This window comes from Adiantum capillus-veneris, chromosome 28, assembly GCF_014529385.1.
Source record: "Adiantum capillus-veneris isolate H3 chromosome 28, ASM1452938v2, whole genome shotgun sequence".
Lineage (NCBI taxonomy): Eukaryota > Viridiplantae > Streptophyta > Polypodiopsida > Polypodiales > Pteridaceae > Adiantum > Adiantum capillus-veneris.
In genome coordinates this window covers 46666455-46690980 of record NC_140958.1, presented here as the reverse complement: position 1 = coordinate 46690980, position 24526 = coordinate 46666455, and the positions used below count along the sequence as shown (strand labels likewise).

The following is a 24526-nucleotide window of genomic DNA, read 5'->3' as shown; positions in this document are numbered from 1 at the left end:
TCGACTGAGGAGATATCTTCTACCCCTCACACAAGAGATGCTCCAACAGATTCATCAAGGAAAGCAAAGAATGAAGGAAAAAGAGAGAGTACGGGAGGAAGCTCAAGCCGAAGCACAAGAACACATTGCAAAAAGACGGCTTCTGCGACAACAACAACAGAGTAAACCACCATTGAGAGTCAATGCCATTCGACTGATGAACTTGGAGGAGGAAACAGTAGAGCCAATAATTACAGTCAAAGTGGGCAACAATCAAGTTGAATCAACAGCCTTGCTCGATTCGGGTGCTCAAGCAAATTTGATCTCTTACGGATTATACCAACAGCTCCAAGTCACAGATCAACTTCATCCTACTCCCCAAGTGCTGGAAAGTAGCACATCACACGCATTGAAAACATTAGGATGGACTATATTGCATGTACAACTACATCAATATATTTACCCACATAATTGTATGTGGTGACAGATGAAAGCACACAACAACCAATGATGCTAGGGCAACCTTGGCAAAAAGCATACAATGTCCAGGTAGACTGGAAAGCAGAGGCGGTCAAAATTCAGCACGAACATGAACAACAGGTGATAGCTTTTGCTCAGAAGTACCATCATGATCAACTGCAAGCCATGCAATCACTGGCAACAACGACAAAAGAACAAATACCATCAAAGAACAACATGAAACCTGAGACCAACAACCATGTAAAGGCCAACCATGCTAATCACAGACAGCTGAAGTCACCGGCTACACTGCAAAAATCTAGGCTACCAAAACAAGGTAAACAAGTATGGATGCGGAAGGATAGAAAGGCCATGGAGGGAAAGAAACAATGTAACAACCAGATTCCAACAAAGCAGACGGTGCAACCCAAAACCAAGGTAACCAAGCAAATATGGATCCCAAAGAAAATGCTTAGCCATAACCCAAATGTCACTCACATTTGGATACCAATGCAAAAGACAAAGGAAATACTTACGATACACGCAACAATAGAAATCAGACATCTGCAGGTCAACAAGGGGAACCGATATATGTGGATGCCGATGACAGACAAACCAGTGGCAAACAAGAAAGTGCCAAACCATCTACAAAAGTTGGCAGCACCAAACTACCAATGGAAAGCCAAGGCCATAAGGCCCATAGCTATCACATCCAGGCCATTTCTATCCTCAGATACAGATACAACTCCAACAACAGTGTCGGCAAAGCAATTGCCTAGTCTTGCCAAAAAGACAATTAAACAGAGAGCAGTAGAGTTACAGCAGCTACTTGCAAAGAAAGCAGGAAGCCTCGACGGCGAATGCCAATAAGCATCTTGCTTATTCCCTTCTCTTGCACAGCATTAATTTTTCCATGCATTGACCGAGTATGCATAAAATAGGGCCTCATTAATTGGCCAGGCATTAGCATGACTTTTTCAACCTATGCACAGCACATACTCCGAGACGAAACCTTGTTGTCCGGGAGGACTCCGACTAGGAGGGGGGAGGCATTCTCAATGCGGAACCAATAAGAGAAACAGCAAAAAAGGGCATGATTTTCGACTATTTTAAGGGTTGACGTTTGATTGCGAAATTTTCTGGAGTAACCCAAGTATATATGCCCTTATGCATGATTTTTGACTATTTTAAGGGTTGACGTTTGATTGCGAAATTTTCTGGAGTAACCCAAGTATATATGCCCTTATACAGCATGAAGCTATAGGATATGGGACCAAACGCCAAATCAAGCCCCTAGGTGTGTGTATATAAGTAGAAATAGCCATTTTTTAGGCAAAGTATTGGTAAAACGGAAAAATCCGGCCATAAAATTTGCATGAGAGTGTATATAATATGTTTCGGTGATGTTTGTGATCTATTATGAATTTTGGGGATTTTCTGGGTTTGATTTGCTATGTTCCTTTTAATTTTGCTAATTTTCGGCATAAAAACTTCAAAAATACAAAAAACAGGTGAAAAACAGTCGTAATGAAAAACAAAAAATATGGGGATGACCAGTGACTAAAGAACAACCTATGGTACAGTGGGGGTGCAATTATGAGACTGGAGCGGAAAGTGTGTTTTAGCCAGGTTTTGACCGAAATGACAAATTTCTGGTAAACAGATCAAATAGAGTCCAAATCAAGAAATTTTTGAGCCTAAACTGCATCTCGCAGAAAGATAGGAGCACATGTCAAATTTCATGAAAAATGGTTCGGGGACCTCCATTATAAGAAATTTTCACCCCATTTTTAGCTCATTCTCACTATTGACTTTGTGGAGAGAGCTTCTGCCACCTAGAGCGGATCGACCTTCCAACAGCTTCTACGACACGCACGTCTACCCGACCAGCTCCAGACATGAGAGGTAGGCTCACCACCTTGAGCTTTTCGCGCATGTTTGTCATTCTGTCGCGAAAACTAGCGTAGAGGTCACACACAAAGCGAGCGGTAGAGACCTGCAAGTAGAAATGGCGGCCTAACAGCTAACCCAAAAGCAACAAGACTTCATGAGTAGCTTACCCTAGTCTAGGAGACCAGTCCTGGATAGCCAAAGGCAGTGGGAAACCATCGGGAAAAACCCTAATTCCCAGAAACCCGCAAGAGGCCACCAAATGGGAAATCAGCGAAACGGCGACCAAATGCTACCAAAATTTATGGGTAGGAGCATCTCGACATGCTCGACAAGTCCATATGATCCGCATGACCCAAAAGTGACCCGAAGCGGCACTAAACCTCAGAAACGGCATCAGACACACAAAGCGTCAAAATGCACTTGTGGCCAAACTGCAAGTCCGTTTGCTACCAAACTTCACGAGCGGCTTTCCTAGACCATCAACAACCAATTCCTATGGTGGTAGACCACCACAAATCATCAAAGGTATGTAAACGCAACCACGGGTGCTTCTAGAGCGACAAATTGCCAAATGGAGCTTCGGTGAAGCCAAAGTCAACAAAAAAACATACGGCAAGGATCCCCAAGGGATTGGGAAGCTATGGAGACCAACATTGAGGAATTTCATCGCCAAAAAGCACTCCAAAAGTCAGAAAACAGCTCTGAGGCTTTGAAGTCCACACAAGGAGTTATACTCTATCCATTTGACTTTTTTATTGAAATTAGGCTCAAAAGGGACTTAGGGGGGCAAAGGGCAAGCACTAGGAGCACTAACACTGGAAAAATCATCAGGAGACATCCTACGCGTAGGATGTCTCAAGGGCATTTTTTGGCACAAAACCCAACAATTCTTGTCATGCACATGTTCTGAATGACATTTACAAGCCCTACACCAAGTTTCATCACATTTGGATCAGATTTGACCTCATATGCATGGAAAAACGCAAAGTTAGGGCATAAAGGCACTAATGGGCCATTGACCTACCAAATCTTGTCCAAATCTCATGAAACTTGCACAACACATTCACATATACATCAGCTAACTTTCTGTGTGGTAAGGAAGTAAAAATGAGGAATAAGACATCCTACGCGTAGGATGTCTAATTGACCTTCTTGGCATGGGGGGGAAGTTTTGTCATTCCAGATTCAATCACCTCATCAGCAAGAGCCCATATGTCAAGTTTGAAGCCATTCTAGTCACTCTTCACCCCCAACACCTTCAAGATACAATTTTTGAGCCCAAAAACACCTCACAGAGCCCTACAGGCATCAAATCTTATCCAAATGCAAATCCAAGAACATGGCCATGTTCCATAGGCAAAGGACAACCCACAGAACAAGTTTCATGCAATTCTGATGAAATAGATATCCTACGTGTAGGATGTCTTAAGCTTAAATTTAGCCTTTTGTGCAAGAAATGACATCATAGGAGCCAATACCATGATGCATTGAGCCCATATACCAAGTTTCAACCCATTTGGACATCAATTGCTACCCATGATGGGCAATCTATCCAAATTGTGACCTAAAGCCTAAATCAGCCCAAAAATCCATTTTTTGACATCCAAATTCAAATCCAAGCTTATAACCATGTTCCATGAGCCTTACACTACCTACATGTCAAGTATGAACCAATTCTGAAGAAAAAGACATCCTACGCGTAGGATGTCTAGATGGATATTTTTGGCCCAATTTGCACTGTGAGCACATGCACAGCTTCACAAGTTCCTTTTAAGCTATAATTTCAATTTTCAAGTCATTTGGATAAGTAAAACTCAGTTTCGCAGCTGATATGGAAAAAACGCTAACTTTGGATTGTTGAGTGCAACAGGATCTATGGCAGCCTCAAAGTCACCGGCAAAGAAGAAGAGAATGACAATCAAAGATTATCTGGACAAGGTGGAACCATTTGTCATTCCAGAGGGAACACTAAAGCCCACCAGCACCTGGATACAGGAAGATCTGTTAGAGTCAAACGACCTAAAGATCTACCAGGGGGTGTTCAAAGACAATGACGACAATGTAATAGAGCTGCCAATGCTGCCAAGAGAGCTCAATGAATTTTTCCGAAGAAAAATGGCCGGCTACTTGGAAAAAATTGACCTCCATAACTATTTCGAAGCAATACCAGCAGGAGTGGACGTCAAAAGAGTATGGGAGTTTGTAACAAGCATCAAATAGGATGGAATGGCCAAGGTGACAGATTTGCATGGCAGACCCGATACAGAAATCATAATCACGGAGCGGGTTGTATCCCATGCACTAGATCTCTCCAATCAGGGAGACAGTGTGACAAAAAGAAGGGATGAAGTCAAGGTGTACAAAGAGAAAAAGGCCAATTACACCTTTGAAGACATTGCCAACCCAAAGGTGGCGATCATGAGCCAATTGTACAACCAGTACTTCCACATGTGCACGAAGAGGCCTCAGAAGTACAGGATGCCGCCAGGTGCAATTGCCACAACGTTTACTTGGGCAATGACAAAAGGCACCCCAAAGATAATCAACTATGCGGCATACATACATGACAGCTTGGTAAAAATAGGGAACAAAAATCCAACCTACATAGTGCCAGGAGAAATGATAACTAAGGTAATTTATGCAGCACTACAAGCCAAGGGAAGGTGGCCTGACCCCCCCTCTCAGAATGACTGGCTAAGGGTAAAGGAAGACAAAGAAGACAAGCCACAACGAGCACCAAGGTTGGCTACAAGGTTGAAGAGACGACTAGAGCCAGTGGCAGAGGAGCAACCTGAGCAGAAGAAAGGAAAAAAGGAATCTGCTCAAGTGCCGGCCAAAGAGACAAGATCACAAAAAGCGGATAGACTCGAGAGGCTGATGGAGAGTTTCCGAGCAGAAAGATCTCTCAAGGGTGATTTAAACGAATTATTGAAGCCATCTCTCGAGTCTATGTCCGGATCCTCCAGAAGAGTGTAGAGGGACCGCTTTGAAGACTATATCAAGAATTTCGAGATTCTTGATGCTTCAGCGGAAAACATTCCCCATGTCCCTTTCACCGAGGAAGAAGTGGAGCAGATAAGGCAGAAATTGCTAGATGAACAAGAAAACCAAGAAAGGGAAAGAAAAACGAAAGCAGATAGAGACTTTAAGGGCAAACCTGCAGCTTTACCAGATAGCCCTAAACCCAGCCCACAGCCATCACCACCACCATCACCACCTCCTAGCAACCCTCCACCAGAAGATAGGGAGGTTGGGGACAATCAAGAAGAACACCAGGCTGAGGAGCAAGAGCAAAGGCCAGAACCTGAGCCCAAAGAAGAGACCAAGCCTGCGTCTGAACAAAAAGAGCTCGAGGAGACATATTCTGCATTTTTGGACCCGCTAACTGCAGGTTATACAAGGGAAGAAGCCGCCACATTCGCATTCGACTTGGCGAGAACAAAGCATAAAGAACAGATGCCAGGCATTCGGCTAGTCGAGCTAAAGGAAATTGCTACCGACACGATAGACCTGCACCCGCCCTCGAATGATTGGGACGTGGTGATGACAATGCTAGCTAGAATAAGAGCACAATCGGTGGCATCAGACGAAGAATTGATAACTCTAAAGGCCACCGAAGAAAAGACTAAGATGGAAAGAGATATTCTGCGTGCACAAAGCCAAGGACTAAAAGAAAGAGAAGTTGACCTCCAGGCCAGCTTGGCCACGGCTCTACAAAACTGCCAAGCAAAGGAAGAAGCAAATGAGGAAGTAGCAAAAAGATTGCAAGTAGCTGAAGAAGAGTGTCTGCAACTCAGCAAGTCATTGCGAGATGCCGAAAAAGAACGGGATAATCTGACACTCCAGCTAGCATAGGAAACTAAAGAAGTAGAGGCCATGAGGAATGCAAAGGAAAAGGCAGAGATAGAACAAGAAGCAAGCCTGGATGAAGTCCTTGAGCTAAAGGACCAATTTAAAGTCAAAGATCAAACCATCCAGAGGCTGCGAGCATCACCTGCGAGAGTTAGAGCTACAAGCTCGACTCAAATGATTTCCGAGAGTCAAATATATGAGGAGCATATGCAAGAACTTCAGAAGGAGTTGAATCTCCCAGGAAGATAATATACCGACAACTAGATATTTACACCCTGTTGAGCCAATGTTCTTTAATGAAGATTATGCACATCCTCCACTGTTCAGCACTGGATATTCTTCCAAAAAGGACGATGGCCTTTATGCCTCGGAATCAAAAACCAACCTTGTGCCGCAGTTTTGGAACTCAAAATCATTGGCGTGAAGATCCGTTCAATGATGGTGTTGTTATTTCACTCAGTTACAATTTCAACCTAATGACAATCAACAATGCTTGTGACGACAATGAAATGGTAATTGCTAGTTTATGCTATGCTCTTCTATTCTTAATTTTGCATAGTCTTACCGATGAGTATGCACGCTCATGTCAAGGTCGAAAGGGGGGGAGTAATGTTAATGAAGCGATTCGACCTCAACACTCGCAAGTTATAAAGTCATGTGCATTTGAAATGAAGCCACGATGGAAGATGAAACCTCACCATCGAATTTTTCACCTTCAACACTTTCTTGATTGATCCTGGATGACACCAGGTCCCAGATTCAAACCCAAAATTTGTTTCTTCCTTCTTGCACTAATTGCTTTTGCAATCACAGAAATAGAAAGCACAACCCTCTCATATAGGCACTCCTACGTGCACTTGTATTAGGATTAAGATGTAATCAACGCCTCTCTCTCTCGGCATTCAAATGAGGGGGAATGTTGGAATATAATAAAATATACCAGCTGTCACGCCTTGAGAACCCAAAGGGTACGAGCACCCGTTTAGATCACTCATCATCATCCTATTTAACTACCCTATGTATCCACACATGACATAGCAAATGCAATACCCGCCTACCACCTATCTGCGTGTATTGTCTCTCTCTCTCTCTACCTTCTCTCTCATTTCCTTCTGTGTGTAGCACACACACACACACACACACACACTAATGTAATTCTTCCGTGTGCCTTTGATAGTGGGAGGCCTCCTGGCCTTTCACTCCCACAGTCCCTGCACCACCGGATCGTCAAATTGTCAGCTGCAAATGGTTACTGAAGCATAAATATGCCTCTAATGGTTCCATTTCTTGCTCTAAATCTCGTTTGGTTGTCCATGGATTCTCTCAAGTTTTTGGCAAAGATTACTCAAAAACTTACTCTCCTGTTCTTAGCATGGTCTCCTTCCATGTGCTGGTGGCACTTGCTGCTCATTACGGACTTCATATTCATCAAATGGATGTCCAAATTGCCTTCCTTCACGGTGAACTTGATGAAGAAATATATATGCAACAGCCTCCACACTTTGTTGACACTAACCATCCTACTCATGTATGTCGCCTTTATCGCTCATTATATGGCCTTAAACAAGCCGCTCGTCAATGGTACTATCGCTTTCACCATTTCATGCTCCAAGTTGGGTACACCCGTCTTCAAAGTGATAAACATCTATACCGCATTACCTCATTTGGATTTGTGATTATCGGCCTTTATGTTGATGATCTAGTTCCCCTAGCTTCCTCACTTCAACTCATGATCGAAGAAAAATCTGAAATATCTCAAGCCTTCCCTATGACCAATGGTGGCTCTCTTCATTACTGTTTGGGTATGGAAATTACTCAAGATCTCAGCCACGAAACTACATCCATCTCACAAAGTAAGTACACACGATTAATTTGGAATACACACCCACAGAATACATGTGGGCTGACTTCCTCACCAAAGTAGTTCCTAAGGACAAACATGATGCGTGCTGCAACAACCTCTCTATCAAACCTGTTCTTCATTCTAAAGAAGGGCGAGTATGAGAGCGATCATCAAATCATTGAATGTATATTTTTAATTACATTAAAAATGTAACAATAATAGAACGTTGTCCTGAATGGACACGCTATACATTTATATAACACAAGGACTTTTGAGACGTTTTCGATTAAAAAAATAAAAATTTACTATATACTTTTCTAGATTGATACAATCAAAACTAGAAAAAGTGCAATGTAGAAAAAATGGAACATTTCCTATGTAGTGTACCTAGAAATTAATTAGATGAGGCTTTCATTGGAACTTTTACATATAGAAAGTTACATAGACGTCCATAAGAAATTGCTATATAGAAAATTGGAGAGACGTCCTACAAAATTTTACATATAGGAAATCAGATGGACGTCCATAAAAAATTGTTATATAGAAAATTGGAGGGACGCCCTATAAAATTTTACATATAGAAAACTGAATGGACATTTTTAAATTTATTTTTACAAAAATAAACAAACTGACTCATCTATAGATAACTATTAGTCATTTTTTAGCCTTTAAACCGACCAATGTACCATCTTTGCATCATTTTTGGATCATCCACTATAACACCCATTACACTAATCAATAAATTAACAACTTTTACTAAAAGAAGATCAAGTCCATTTTAACATTTATTACAAGTCTTTTTTAACATTTACTAAAAGAAGATCAAGTCTTTTTTAACATTTCTATCACATACAATTCAAAGTAACAATAAAACTACTCATAATCAAGTACATTTCTCTTGAAACTCTTGTCAAACTTATGATTTAAAGTGACTACATTTAAACATTGAGCTTTAATCTCTTTGCAAATAAAAAATAACTTCATTAACTCAAAAGACATAATCAATTGGTTCTAAAACAATAAAATGTTATATGACCAAGAGAACGACAATATGATGTTCAGTACATGGTCTGTTCTGCACTTCATCGCTTACATAAAAACAACTTTCACTTCATCAAAAGTCAACTCATGATCAAGTCGCCTTTCAATGATAACCCTCCCACTATCAACCAACCACCTCATCAAATTCACTCTCATTTCCTCCAAACTCAAACCTCTATTTTGCTCAAGAAATGAGCTCTCTTCCCTTTTAATCTTGTAGTAACTAGCTTTTAAAACTAGATACATGTCATCAATTGTTTGCAGATCAAAGTATTTAAGGAGAATAGTCTCCTCCTCCTCCAGATTTAAAGATGAAACTTACATAAACACATAAGCTACTACTATAAACAAAGGGTTTTATGAAAATACATTTTACAAAAGAGCTAAATATAAAAAATATGAGAATTACTACATCAAAATTTGGAACATACACATTCGATGTGTCACCTACAGTGCATTTCTCATCCTAAAAAATTCAACAAAAAGAGCTTAGTATTAACAAATTTGTATTATTGCTTACACATGCAAGTTAACTTTTAACACTACCTTTGTTTACTTCTTTATCTTCTTGGAAGATTCTTTTCCAAGCTTAGTAGCAAGAGACTCTTTAAGCTTTGCACTAATCTGTTAAATAATCCCACGAACAAAATATGTAATCTTATTGAAGAACTTTAACAAAAACTATGCACCTTATTACATTGAGTACAAGTGAAAGAAAGAATATTAAAACTTTATTGAAGTAGAGATTGTCACTGTTGAAAGGTCAACCTTTCAACAACGCTTCCACAAAGATTCCATGAAGATTTCTCAAAGATTCTTTAAAGATTCCAAATAAAGATGTTGATGAAGTGATGAAGACGAAGATGGATGCTGTAATGTGAAGATACAAGCTCATGGACATCATTGAATGTCTCGTTATTAATATTTTGAGCCATTACGACCACTTTTGTAATGTTTACGGGAACTTCATATTTTAAGTCGGCAATTGTATTTTGGCCAGAGATGCTTGTTGGATGAGCAAAGCCAGCTCACAGTGTTGTAATTAAGCTCTATAGAAGCCTAGGGACAAATCAGGTCATTTTTATCGGACATTAGGTTTTCTAAGGTTTAGTATATAAACCAAAACCTAAAGCTTTGTAAAGAGACTTCTAATAATTTGATCTTCTGTGTCGTTGGGAGACTGCGAGAGAGTGAGAGAGTGTGTGTGTGTGCTACAAGAGCTATGGTGGTCGGAATCGCAAATGGAGAGCAGCAGTGTGTTGCCCACGAGGAGAGCTATGCGTTGGTGCTTACATCATGCGCGTTCATCTGTGTTTTGGCAGATTCACCCGCGAGCTACTTTTGGAGTTTCGATGAGTAACTGTTGTCCGTTTTTTCATTTCAGCATATCCATGCGATCAGAGCGAGTAGAGCTACACATTAGGCACTTTAGTTTTCGAAAACGTTGACCTACAAAAACTGGTCAAACATCCTACGCGTTTTCTGCACAGAGGGTATTGGGTAGGTTTTTTTGGTCACCGACCTTAGGGAGATAGCCTATTGGTGTTGATAGGATATCCCTCAAGTTTCGTAACGTTTCGAGAACGTCTAATGGGCTTTTGGCTTGCGGTAGTATCATAGGAGACTCTCACATTCACAGAACCGATGGCATGTAGATTTGATATCTCTATAGGAATTAGTCATTAGTCGATCGAGTAGAGGTTGACACCCTTTGCTTGCTTCCACGCGCCTGCGGGTCGAGCTCCGTCCTCAGTTGACAATTATATGTTAAGTGAGCTCTCGCTATGCTGATGTCCGTCGCGGCGTATCCGTCCAACAGTCACCTTTCTCTCTCTAGTACTTTTTTGTGAAGCCTCATGATTATTTGCTTGATATGATGATGAAACAGAATCCACAGTCTCATATCCCAACTAATGTTAAAAAATATAAAACATACATGAGAATCTTTATGTGTAAAAACAAAACATGTATGCCATTAGTGGCATTACCTTCAATGGTATGTCACTTAAAAGACTTTCTCTTTGCTCTAGCATGGCTTTGACTCTTTTTACATTGCCATTTGAAAACAATGCTCCAAAAGACGGAAAAGATCCATCCACATTATCTAAATTGAGGTCTTCAAAATGAAATTCCTATAGAAGACAAAAAGAAGTACACAAAAACTTTTTTATGATCGTTTAATGTTTATGTATCTATATTACTTGAGAAAAACATATACCTTCTCTTGCAACGAAGATTTCATACTTTTGGTCTTCTTCCACATAGAGAGTAAATCTTGTCTCTATAATGGATAAACCATTTCATAAGATTTCAATTTTAAACTTAGGAACATGAAAGTACTAAATTTTGTTCATAATTCTTGCAAAGACAATCAATTCATAAATCTATGAAAAGACTCACCATTTTCAATGAACCAATTAATCCCGATGGGCCTGAACTTGATTTTGTATCGCCAATGGCATACAATCTACATGGGTCTCCTCTCCCACATCATTACATAATTTAGGGTTTACGTCTACTAGCTCAATACTAGACACCTACACAAACATATATAAACTAAGTAAACACATGGCATATACATTAAATATAAGAAAGAAAGGTTAAAATATAAGTACTACCTCTACAGTTGAACCTTTCAAAGCAATAGTACCACCATTTTCTTTTTCTGTAGTTCCATGTGCCTTGAAAAGTAAGATGAGTTTAGTTAATTTCTTTCATAAGGCCCCTATGAAGCCAAATTTATTTATGCTTACAAAATATATACACACTTACATCATTTGTAGTCTTCTTCTTATCATATTTTCGTTGCGATTGTGCATAGGTTAGCACAAACTGATATAATGTGTGTCTCCTCCCATTGGTAGGTTGCCTTGCCGAGTCCAAACTTCAAAGGTGCTAATTCATCGGTCTTAGTTGAAATAAGACCGTGAATTTTCTATTGCTCAAGGCAATTGTGGCGCAAATTATCTACAAAAGGATAGTTCTAAACCATCCTCTAACCATCCTATAGTTGTCCAAGAGCACTCTATGTTGCTCGTCGAAGTATATTTCCAAAAGATTCTTTCTATACATTCTATTTGGCTCTCTGAACTTTGGTTCGGATGGGCAAAAGATGTCTTTGTATGAATGAATAGGGACATCATTCTCAACCATCTAATCTATGAATTCAAAAAAAAAATCGACACAACTTAAATACTATTAAAAAGACATCTAAGCTTTGTGATCAATAAAAGTATAGTATGAGTACAAATGAAAAAATTGACACCACTTTAAACTTTTATAAAATAACGTCTCTAAAATCATTCATGAAAATTGAAAACAAGCAACATAAAAGCATAGCTTCACATAGAGTAAGAGACAAATAATATCCATTTTGATGCATATCATACTTGCTGCCACACACATGGTAGGAACTTCACTTTTCCATCCTGATCTATAACTCTTGTTTGCTTTAAAACTTTCCACCCTTGGACTACAGATCAACAAGTTGATATAAGCTTCCAATCCTCATCTTTGGTAGTTGTTCTCCATTGGGAATAGCTGCTATTCATTGCTTGAAGTTTTGTTAGCAGTACTCGCTTTAGAGTATAGTCTACCTCTTGAACAACAGCATATGCTAGTTGACAAGAGGAATATTCTTCATCCACAAACTCTTTGACTTGGACTATGTCCTTCTCCTCAAGCCATGGAGATACACATCCAGCACTCAATAAGTGCCTACGAATGCCTAGGTCTTTAGTCTCATAGGCAATAATACAATTTTGAAGCCTCCACGAAATAAACTTGTGTAGTAATAAATTGACTTGTCTTATATAATCCCAAGAGAAAGGCATAGGGGTGACTTGCAGTACGTTCATTCTTGTAATCGGATCCACATTCAACTTTTCAACATCTTCTTCAACTAGGATTGACTATCTATAATAATCTGCACCAAAAAATAGTATAATTTCTTCTTGGGACTGCAAAGTAAAGAAGGATCTGATTTGCGCTTTCCACTCACCTACAGAAGCTGCATTCTCTTGATAATTATGAGATCTCACCACAACTATATCTCCTACACTAAATACTTCTCCTTTGAATAGGACCTTCTTGTGTTGTAGCACTTTAGCAACATTGAGCCCATATTGACTCATAAATCGTTCCTCCTCATTTGATGGCAGTCTCCAGGTTTTTCTTCATGAACCGATGATGATGCCTTTCTCATGAATGGATCTCCCACATGGATAGTCACATCCATATGCTAAGTGAGCATTCTGCAACTCCTTTGACTTTATGATGGATGATACTCTCAAGATTCCATTTTTGTGCCATTGTTGACAATGAAGAATATTGCCCTCATCTATCCTGTATCCTTGGGGTGCCATGACTGCATAGTGGAGCTCTCCATATAATCTTTGATAAGTAAACAGTCTATCCTTATCGTTTTGAATTTGGGACAAGACCCATGTAAGAAGCTTTCTCTTTTGGAAGTTTGTAAAGGAGATTTCACTCTCTTTGTTGTTCGACTTGATTTTGACATAAGTAGAGACAAGGCGTTTATATATAAAGCACCAGACAACATTTTGATTTCCATGGAGAATAACATCATCTAGAATCTCTCCACTACCTTTAGAATAAAATACATCTTAAGTTAGAATTATCTCAAAGAGCGCATGACACAGAGAAGCTGGTTTGTACAGACAACAAAGAAGTCATACCTGCCACATGCTCGAGTGGTGAAGAGTTTGCACCCAACAAATCTTCACTCCTGACTCTCCAAGATGCAAGAAGGGCTTGTGCTACTTTTATAGCCTCCTTAGACCACCCATGGTCTCTGGTATAGTTAAAAAATATGTGGGCAACATCAATCAATAAGAGCCCCAAGTCTTCCAGTATTTTGGAAAACCCTCTACCTCAAGAAAGACAAATGGAAGACACCATTGTATAAATTTCTGGTTCTCTTGTGCCTTGTAGCTTTCATGAACTTGCTTGGGTTTCTAGGCCAATGTCCATGGCGTATTGTTGATGGAGCACAACTTAGGGCCCTTGCTAATATATCATCAATCTTGTGCTTCATGTCATTGGTTGAGTTCTTCATAAGCAACGACAAATACTTTTGAAAAAAATTCAATGGGAGAATGTGTTGTTTCATAGACAAGATCCAACGACAAGTCAAATCCATAAAGCTCATATAATCTCCATAAGCTTGATTTTCCACTCAACCCCACACTCTTTGGTATCTCTTCGTGTTGAGTCTGAGAAGTTACTCTAATGGATTGAGACAAGGTAGCCTGCATTTCAAATATACTTCTCTTTGGAGGTGGATAACGATATTGGAAGCGATTTTTGTCATAGAGATGTCTCCCTTGAAAGCTTGAGCTTGATGAATCCAAAGTGGAAGATGCCTTGTCCCTATGACAAAAGTGTTGTCCATCCTTAAATAGCCCAATCTTGCAATGAGCAGGGTGGTCTCCAGTGACCATCATTACCATTGCACACAATCTGATGTCTGTTGAGGAGACCAATTCCGCATCAATCAAGTGAGAAGGATAGTTGAAGTTAACTTGAAATCCATCTACATATAATTACTCTAACTCCCTTACTAGTGGCTCCAAAAACACATGAAAAAGATCTCCAGAGGCTCCAATAATCTTCTTGCAATTGAAAGGGTAAATAAAATCGGTATAGGCTGTAAAATAGAGTTCTTTCCAGAGTTCAAAACTCTAATTTCCACAACCCCGCGATTTTTTTGTGTCATTTTTATGATTGAAAATCGTCCCAATGTAGCAGTAGTGCAAAGTTTCGAGGATCTCCCTAACAATCATGATAGAAAAATATCCGATAAAGATACAAAAGTATAAATAAAATTTCAAAAAATGAGCAAGAAGCTAATGCTTTGGAAGAAGGGAGATACCTTGACGGTCCTCTTCGAGCTTTTGATCAATCTACGACAGGAGTAAAAGCATACGTTTGTTGATCCTCGGCCCAATTCAAGGATAACTCCTCAGCAACATATGTTGATGGCCATGCCTTGTAAGAGTGTCTTCATCTTTCACAAATTAGAGGAAGCTCAAAGGTTGAAGTTGGGTTCCAACAGTCTTGAAGATCGTTACACTTGGCACATCCCAAACTTCATCAATAACCATAGATAAATCTGTGATCAACCGATTCAACCATCTGTCCTTGTGATGCCACATACACAAGATATTGTGGCACACAATACGAGAAGAATATATAAGCTCTAACTGCTTTTGAATAGGAAGATAATCAAAGAAAATCATTTGTTTTCATGGCAAAGCACACTTTGTGCATCTTTCACAACAACGAGGACAATCCCTTTTCAATTTCCTACCCTTGCGTCCTTCAGGTTGTTGGCATAAGCACAACACAACATTTCCCACATACTTATCCTCATTTATTGGGTCGTACAAAATAGGATGATGGGTATTACCCTTTAGACCCATACAAATGAGATATCTCTCATTGTCTACCATATCGAGGCTTTTGTACATTGTGCTCAACTCTGTCCAACGTGATGGAGCATTGATGCCACCAACGTTGCCTTCCCAACTGTCTGGAAGCTTTACCAAGAGAGAACTCAAACTCCCTACACCATTCTTTGTGCTTTTTCCAAACAAAAGCTGTAGCATCTCATCTTGAAAATCAATAGAAACTTGAAGTTCATCCCATAGGGCTTACATTTGAAGTATTTTTTGAAAAATCTTATCATCTGTATTGGCCACATCTTCCTTCTGTTTCTGTTCTTGCTCGTTGTTTAGTAGATCTTCATTGTCAAGAGTCCTTGCATTCTCATGCTCTTCAAGGTTTTGACCACCTTCAACAATTGCAGGAGCTTCATAGCCATGGACGATAGCAGGCGCATTCTCTTCAAAGCCTTCATTGTGATTTTATCCACAATAGCTTCAAAAGTACTATATTCAAGAATTTGAAAATTCAACTCCGCTTGAAGTTCGTTTGTGCTTGTAGGTACAATGGTTTCTTGACACTGTGAATCATGTATACTCTGAATTCCAAATACCAAGTTTATTTCTTGATATCTAGCCTCAGTATTCTGATGTCTTTTATAGGTTGATGGAGCTACCAACCTTCCACCATAGCAATATGCTTTTCGTGAACGGCATTGTTTTCTAGGTACTTGATGTGGTGATGTTTGAGCAATCTCAACCACAGTAGTAGGTTGAGAGTTGGAGGTGGGATGCTTAAAATTTCCAATACTCATGCTTGGATGAAGACCTCCATTGCGATTGTGACAAAGGTGCTCGTAATATGTCCTACTAGCAAGCTCATACCCAGAGAATATGCTTGCACTTATAATTACATTAGCACCTATGTAGCCTTGTGTCTCTAGGCTCCATCTATTTGACACAAAAGTGGAACATAGAGTATATTTCAAATTTCTTATATTTATTCAATTAAAACTAAATTTTTTCAAATTGAAAAACAATAGTCTTTATAAGTTGACACAAAGTAAAGCATTGAGACATTACATCAAATCTTTCAAATTACATAAAATTTGTGACATCCATTGCTCATCTCCACACAAGAGAATAATAGGAGTCACTCGGAAATACTTTTCTAGAAGGAATAATAGATGAAAGTTCCTCCATACTTTCTAAGATAACATCTACAGATACCAAACTGGACTCCCTATGCCAATAGACTATGTAGTAATAAACAAGATGTAGACTATCTTTCAGAAGAAGGAGCTCTAGATTCCCATCCTACCCAACATGATCATCAATCCTTATATGTAAAAAGGTGGTTTTTGTCTTGGATTGACCAAAATAATAATAAGAACTCTCCTCCCACGGCTTCTCTATTGCTTGGGTTGCCATTTAAAAATTAGTTAGCTCAAGGACAACTTCCTTGCCCACCTCCATGAACAAGCACGTAGATTAGAAAATGTACTTACAAAGCCAAACTATTTTTCTAAGGTCAACACTATCTGAAATGATCAAAGACTCGCTATCTACCCTCATCTTTTTTTTTATTAAAGATCACTCAAGTAACTTCAGCTATAGCAATTAGATATAGATAATGATTAAACAATGTTCGTAATGTTTATTGCAAGGTGGTAGATGCACGTAATAACAGATGATGCAAAGAGTGCCGATGCCTACACCAGGAGGGACAAAGGATTTACCAACCGTAGGGACCGTACAAGGGAGGAAAGGCTTCTCCCATAACGGGGAGACCCAATTAGGTTTGACTCAAATTTTTCATGAGTCGAAGAATTCTTTTTGGTTTTGAAAATTTTAAAGACTCAATAGGCTAGCCATGTGCATGACCCCTAAAAGAATCACTTAGTGTTTTTCTTGATGAATTTGTGGGTTTTACAACTATGGTGAAGGACCCTACAGATGTCTCTCTTTAGCATGTCTTTTGTATGAAGACTTGGGTGTACTCTCTCTCTCTCTCTCTCTCTCTCTCTCTCTCTCTAACTTCAAATCCACTTATATCAAAGGTATATTGATAAACAAAGCCATTGAGCTTGGGAGAGCTAGACATTTACATCTGCAAGAGCCACCATGACATTGATGGAGCTGAGTTAGAGAATCAAGACTATTCTACCTAGCACAACATGAGAGACATTCAATACAACTATTTACAAAGACACATTCACGATGCTCTTCAAGGACTGATGGGACAACACCCTAGATAGGACATCCTTCGACACTCATGTTCATTTTAGCTTTCATTTTACTTTATATTGTTTTATACCCAAACATTGTATTAAATCCACTAGGATTGTATTTCAATTTGGTCTCACAACTCATTTTGGCCTTCAGAAGACGTCTAATATAACATTTCATTTCATTTCATCTCTCTCTCTGCCTGTGTGTGTGTGTGTGTGTGTGTGTGTGTGTCTTTAAATGCCTCAAATAGCACAATATACAAATGATTAAGGTGAAAAAAAATTGAGACTAACCTTAACTATCGAAGGCTTAAGCTACTAATTACTGGCAACGCACGGTGATATAGCTGCACCGCTGTGACGTGGAGAAATGACACCTGCACACATAGAGGGTGCCCGTGAAGCAGCAACGCACTGAGAGCTGGTGCCTTTGACCTTTTGCATTTCGGCACGCAGGTGATGAAGGTGACATAACAGACAACAAAGCATGCCGCAAAGATGCAGCTGAGGATTAAGCTATCGTGAGGGAGGAAGAGGGCCTGGCGGCAACTAGAACCCCGGAGTTACAAGAATGCCACCATTGCTGCAACAAGAATCAAAGCATACAGAAAAACCTAGCTAGGGCAAGTACGGGCCGGATAGGGTAGAGAGAGGTCAAGAAAAATTAGCGCAAGAGAGAAAGAGAGAGTGAGAGAATTCCCACCCTTTGGAGTTTGATAACTTTGGTACCTGGAGAAACCAATTCTCTAGGTATAAAGATAAGTCAAAACAAGGGAAACCTAGGAAAATCCTAGCCAAGTTCCAACTTTCTATATAGAAAATAGATGGAAACTCCTTGTGTAAACATGCCAAAGGCCAAACGTCATAAGACATTTTGAATCATGTTGTTGCACTCTCTCTCTCTCTATCTATCTATCTATCTCTTTCTCCCTCTCCCCTCTCTGTGTATGAGTTCTTGAGTTTGCACATATTGATGCATAGCGAGAGCAGGGAAGAAGCCACTATTAATCATCGAGTTAACGTCCATTATGGTGGGTAGAGAGAGAAGGCATGCACACACAAATGTGATCCAAGTGTGCTCAAAAAAGTATAATTTGAAGGTGGGAAAACAAATGTGATCATGAGCAGAGAGAGAAGGTGCTCGTACACACAACACAACCTACCTAGATTCACAATAGAATGTCAATATGTGTAATGGTGGGCTCTATACAGAGACAAGCTACGGGAAAAGAGAGAGAGAGAGAGAGAGAGAGACGAGTCATCGGAGAGAGGTTCAAAATCTTTTGGGCATTGGAGTCGAGAGAGCAGATCATACATTCTCGAGTGCCTCCCCGGCAACACAACATAGTTACAACCTATCCTTCGTGTCAAGGTGGGCCATGCCAGTGTCTAGATGTCTGTTTGCATGTCATGGCAATTGGTGACTGCTTGCAATTCCAAAGAAGGCCCGCTAGTGCGAGAGTTGGAACCCTAGTTGGAAAACTAAGCGGGTGACTGCCCGCATGCCAAAAGCAGTTCCACACACACACAAACAGAGTAGTGCTCTAAGAGCTAGCCTTTTATCTTCAAAGTCCACTGTTTGCCTCGAGCTACGATCTCTCTCTCTTAGAGCTACGGGGGATTCTATCTCTTATGCCTCAACCCAAATAACTTTTTCACTAAAAAATGCCTCCAACAAAAGAAAGCATGAGGGTCGTAATGGAGGGCGGAGCAAACACAGGTAGCGGGTGATGGAGAGGGTGTTTAGGGGTGGAGATGGATACTACTTGAGCGAAAAGATTTATGGCAGCATGTGGGCCCAACTTCTCCACACTTCTTTTGCAAGAACCAAGTTGATCGCCCACATCATCTCCTATAGCTATAGATATGGTGGGTTGGTGTGTGTGTGTGTGTGTGTGTGTGTGTGAGAGAGAGAGAGAGAGAGAGAGAGAGAGAGAGAGAGAGAGAGAGAGAGAGAGAGAGAGACTTAGGCTTTTAAGCTTCTTTCAATTTTTGCAGGAAGACCCCATTTCGTATTAATCTATGTGTATCTTTGATTTCTTTCTGCCATCGCAGGCGGCTACTCTACCGGAGGCGGGGGAGTTTCACTAACGTTGAATTGCAAGTGTCCTCTACACATGGAGAAAATCTGTGTGTGTGTGTGTGTGCGCGCGCGCGCATGCGCGAGTATTTTAGATGCCAATGCGAGGCATAATCTCTTGCTCTTCAAGGCCGACACCAAATTAGCTGCACCTAATATTGTACCATGCCAATGCAAGGCATAATATGTTGCCCTCCGAAGCCCACACTAAACCTACACCTGGGCAATTTGACTTCACAAATTGCTTGTTTGGGGATTAGATCATGCCAATGTTAGCTTCTCTTTTCTACGCACATGCAAAAGGACCCAGTCACTTGAAGCATCTCTTGTTTGGAGCCCGAGTGAAATTTTTTTATTGTGTCAAAGTCGATGATGCAAAAGCATCCAGACCAAAGAGAAAATGAGAGAGAGAGAGAGAGAGAGAGAGAGAGAGAGAGAGAGAGAGAGAGAGAGAGAGAGAGAAACTTTGGTTCACGAATATAGGATACCCCTCGGATTTGCTACCTCTAGCTTTTTACCTTAGAATAATGGCATCTTGAGCATCGATTGCCTTATAGAAAATTGAACCGTAAAACACACTATGTCCAAAAATCCCCGTTCGTGAGTCTACAAACACATCACGTCCAAAACATTGTGAGAAAATGAACCTTGAAACAAATGCCCTGAACTCAAACACACGGGTTCAAAGACTGACAACTTGAACTTCAACACAAGGGTCCAAATTATTTATAAGGGTCATCGAACTAGTGTTCTAGACACCGTTTCGTACACCTTTGGAAACTTCATGAGAGTCAAAGCAACTACTTGAGTATTGGCTACGCGTCAGTGCTCTTTTCATAGTCGATAGTTGATCTTGAATAACCTTAGTCTTATTAAAAATGACTTCATGGAACTTCAAATTCGAAACATGATGGCAAATAACTATCCAAGAAGGGTGACTTCTCACATTGCAAAGCCTCAATCAAACATTCCAACGAGATTGAACCACAGGTTTGTATGGTTGGAGAAATTTCCTTTGAAAGAGATTCCACAATGGCTGACACTTCCTTCGCATTACTCGCATCCCAATCGACACATAATTTTTGATACTCTTCATCTTGAAGGAGGTCTATTGTTGGGATTCCTCACTGAGGGCTTCAAGCTATCGACTATGTTCCATAAGCCTTTCCACATGGGCCAGAGTCGCATAATCAAGTTCCAATGGGGATAGTTATCGTTGTTTAATTTGTCGATGGCGCTGGAGCAAGGGGCGGGGGGGGGGGGGGGGGGGGGGGGGGGGGGGGGGTGGAGAGGGGGCATGTTCAAGTTTCCAAATCTAGAAATGCAAAATGACGTGATCACACTATAATTTCAGGTTAATAACAGCTGAAATGCACAATAACAAATATTATGTTGATTGGCATCATCTTTTTTGACCTCCAGGGAGACCTGGAGACCGGCTCATAGCCCGCCGAGCTAATTAGTTGGCCCGTCGGGCCCTCCGGGTAAAGCTACTTTCCCGCCGGGCCCGCCGTGGCTATATAAAGGCGACACCGGTGCTTGTCTTTTTCACAAAAGAGAAACATTGAAAAGTCTTCACCAAACTTTCTGGCAGCTTTCCACATTCTCAAAGCAGTGTAGCAGTAATTTTTTAAACCCTTCCTTATTTTATTGATGTTTTTTTGAGTTTTTTGCGTTAAAACTTAAAGGTATAAAATTTCTTTTATCAAATCATCGTACGTGGATGCATTGGCACATGGTTGCAATTGCGGCTAGGTGTGTCATTGCAAAAGCGTATGATGATTATGTTTTATATTGCTCCCAGTCATTCATGCTTCGGCACATGGTTGCAATTGCGACTAGGTGTGTTGCTGCTAGAATGACAGAAGCATTTGTTTGAAAGAAGTAACCGTGCGTGAATGCACTGGAAAATGGTTGCAATTGCGGCTAGGTGTGTCATTGCAAAAGCATAGGGTGATTATGTTTTATGTTGCTCCCAGTCATTCATGCTTCGGCACATGGTTGGAATTGCGACTAGGTGTGTTGTTGCTAGAATGACAGGAGCATCTGTTTGAAAGAAGTCAATGTGCGTGGATGCACTGGAACATGGTTGCAATTATGGCTAGGTGTGTCATTGCAATAACGCAAGATGACTATGCTTTATGTTGCTTCCCGTCATTCATGCTTCGGCACATGGTTGCAATTGCGACTAGGTGTGTTGCTGCTAGATTGACGGTAGCATCTAATGCATGAATGTGTGCTCAAATAATTTCATAATGTTTCATATGCTTGAATCTTGAAAGAAGACATCGTGCGTGGATGCACTGGCACAGGGTTGCAATTGCGACTAGGTGTGTCATTGCAAAAGCGTAGGATGACTATGTTTTATGTTGCTCCCAGTCATTCATGCTTCCGCACATGGTTGCAATTGAGACTAGGTGTGTTGCTGCTAGAATGACAGGAGCATCTATTTGAAATAAGTCACCGTGCGTGGATGCACTGGCACATGGTTGCAATTGTGGCTAGGTGTGTCATTGCAAAAACACAAGATGACTATGTTTTATGTTGCTTCCCGTCATTCATGCTTCGGCGCAGGGTTGCAATTGCGACTAGGTGTGTTGCTGCTAGATTGACGGTAGCATCTGTTTGAAAGAAGTCACCGTGCGTGGATACACTGGCACATGGTTGCAATTGCGGCTAGGTGTGTCATTGCAAAAGCGTAGGGTTACTATGTTTTATGTTGCTCCCAGTCATTCATGCTTTGGCACATGGTTGCAATTGCGACTAGGTGTGTTGCTGCTAGAATGACAGGAGCATCTGTTTGAAATAAGTCACCGTGCGTGGATGCACTGGCACATGGTTGCAATTGCGGCTAGGTGTGTCATTGCAAAAGTGTAGGGTGACTATGTTTTATGTTGCTCCCAGTCATTCATGCTTCGGCACATGGTTGCAATTGCGACTAGTTGTGTTGCTGCTAGAATGACAGGAGCATCTGTTTGTAAGTTGTCGTACGGTGAGGTATTGGCACATGGTTGCAATTGCGATTAGGTGTGTCACTGCAAAAGCGTACGATATCTATGGTCTATACTGCACTTTTTCTTTCACGTAGAAAAGATCCAAATGCAGTGGAACATAGTTATATTTCACAATGTGTTGTTTGCAATAATACCATTGCAGGCAAAATGGATCCTTCTACTACTTCAATGATAGAGTTCGAAAAGAAAATTAGATAATTGTTGATTACGATCATCAGTGCACTAGATCCCGACGATATAGCGAAGATTGTTGCAGATGAGTCTAGATTGCAATCATTATACAGTGAGATTGCCCGCAAAATGTTGTTGTTATATCTAGACAAAACAACCGAATCAATAATCTCATTACTGAGCAGTTGGGTGGGCAATTTGCCCAAGGTGGCCTCTGATTTGAAAGAGGAATGCCCTCAAGAAGTAGACAAGGGTAAGCTAGAGCATTGGAACACTAGATGGAGAGCTGAAAAGGAGAGGTCAAGGCGATCATCCCACATAGACACACAGTTTGGCCTAAGCAAGAAAATGCGAATGGCTATCACCAGAGTTATGGGGAGCAGCCAAGTTGGAGAACCGGTTATTGAGGAGGCTGCCATTGAGGGAACATTGGGTTCTACTGCTTCTGCCAGTCACCTGGAGAGCAGTATATACAATTCTGAATGTAGTATGACTCTGGGCATTCCAAATAAGTCCATTAAGAAGATCAAGAAACTTGGGTCAGGGGCTTATGGCACAGGGTGGCAAGTTCAAATCAAAGGGATCGGTTTCCTTCCTGCAACGAATACTTATTGTGCCAAGGAGTTCAAAGGACAGGCCAAGCATCAGTGGAAAAGCTTTGCATCAGAAAGTGGGGTAGATCTCAACCATAGAGGGATTGTGAGGAGTATTGCCCACTCTGTAAAGTTGCCATGGTTTCTGATATTCCCCTACTTCAATGGGGGAACTTTAGGTGATCTTATGGAGACAGTGCCCCTTCCACATGGCTCTTTCACGACGCTTGTAGCGCATCAAGAGGGGAAAGGAAAGATCCCTGTAGACTTTAAATGGGAGCAGCCCTTTGAAGACAAGAAAACACGTATCAAGAGCCTGTGCAATCATGCTCCCTCATTGATCCATGCCTTGGTGAAGGCATTGCAATTCGCACATGACGAGGGAGTGATCCACAATGATCTCCATCCATGGAGCATTATGGTGGACTTTACCAAGGATCTCACTCCCCGTATTGGAATAATTGATTGGGGATTGGCTCTGCGTGTTGTCTTAGAGACACAAAAGACCAAAAATACTGATGAAAACTGGCAAAAGCTTCATCCTTGGCGAGCTCCTGAGTTACTAGATGGCAATCACGTGTGCCCATGGACCAAGGCCACAGATGTGTACGCCATAGGATGGGTGATATGGCAATTTTGTAAGTTTTGTGGAGAGTTCTCTGACTACTACAACACAGATTGGTTCAAACATAAGGTTTCAGTGGAGGTACAAGCCATATCTAGGATTGTGTGGAAGGTTGGGTGAGAAAGAAATCCACAGACACAAAGACCTTGGCACTTTTGGACGAAGAATTAGAAAGATTTGAAGCCCAGCCAGAACTATGCTTACGCCCTCCCTTTGAAATGAGTGTAGCCTTTTTTGGATGGATATATGATGTACTTTATGAAGCAGGGTTTTCTGAGACTTTTGACTTATAAAAGCACTTTTAAAAATTGGGTTTTATGCGCCATGGATGATGTATCAGT

At 40.7% G+C, this 24526-nt stretch overlaps 2 pseudogenes; both read right to left on the bottom strand.

Annotated features, from left to right (window-relative positions):
- Positions 1–9115: 9115 nt before the first annotated feature.
- Positions 9116–15243, bottom strand: LOC147420383 (uncharacterized; annotated as a pseudogene).
- Positions 15244–15741: 498 nt separating this feature from the next.
- Positions 15742–16286, bottom strand: LOC147420382 (uncharacterized; annotated as a pseudogene).
- Positions 16287–24526: the final 8240 nt, after the last annotated feature.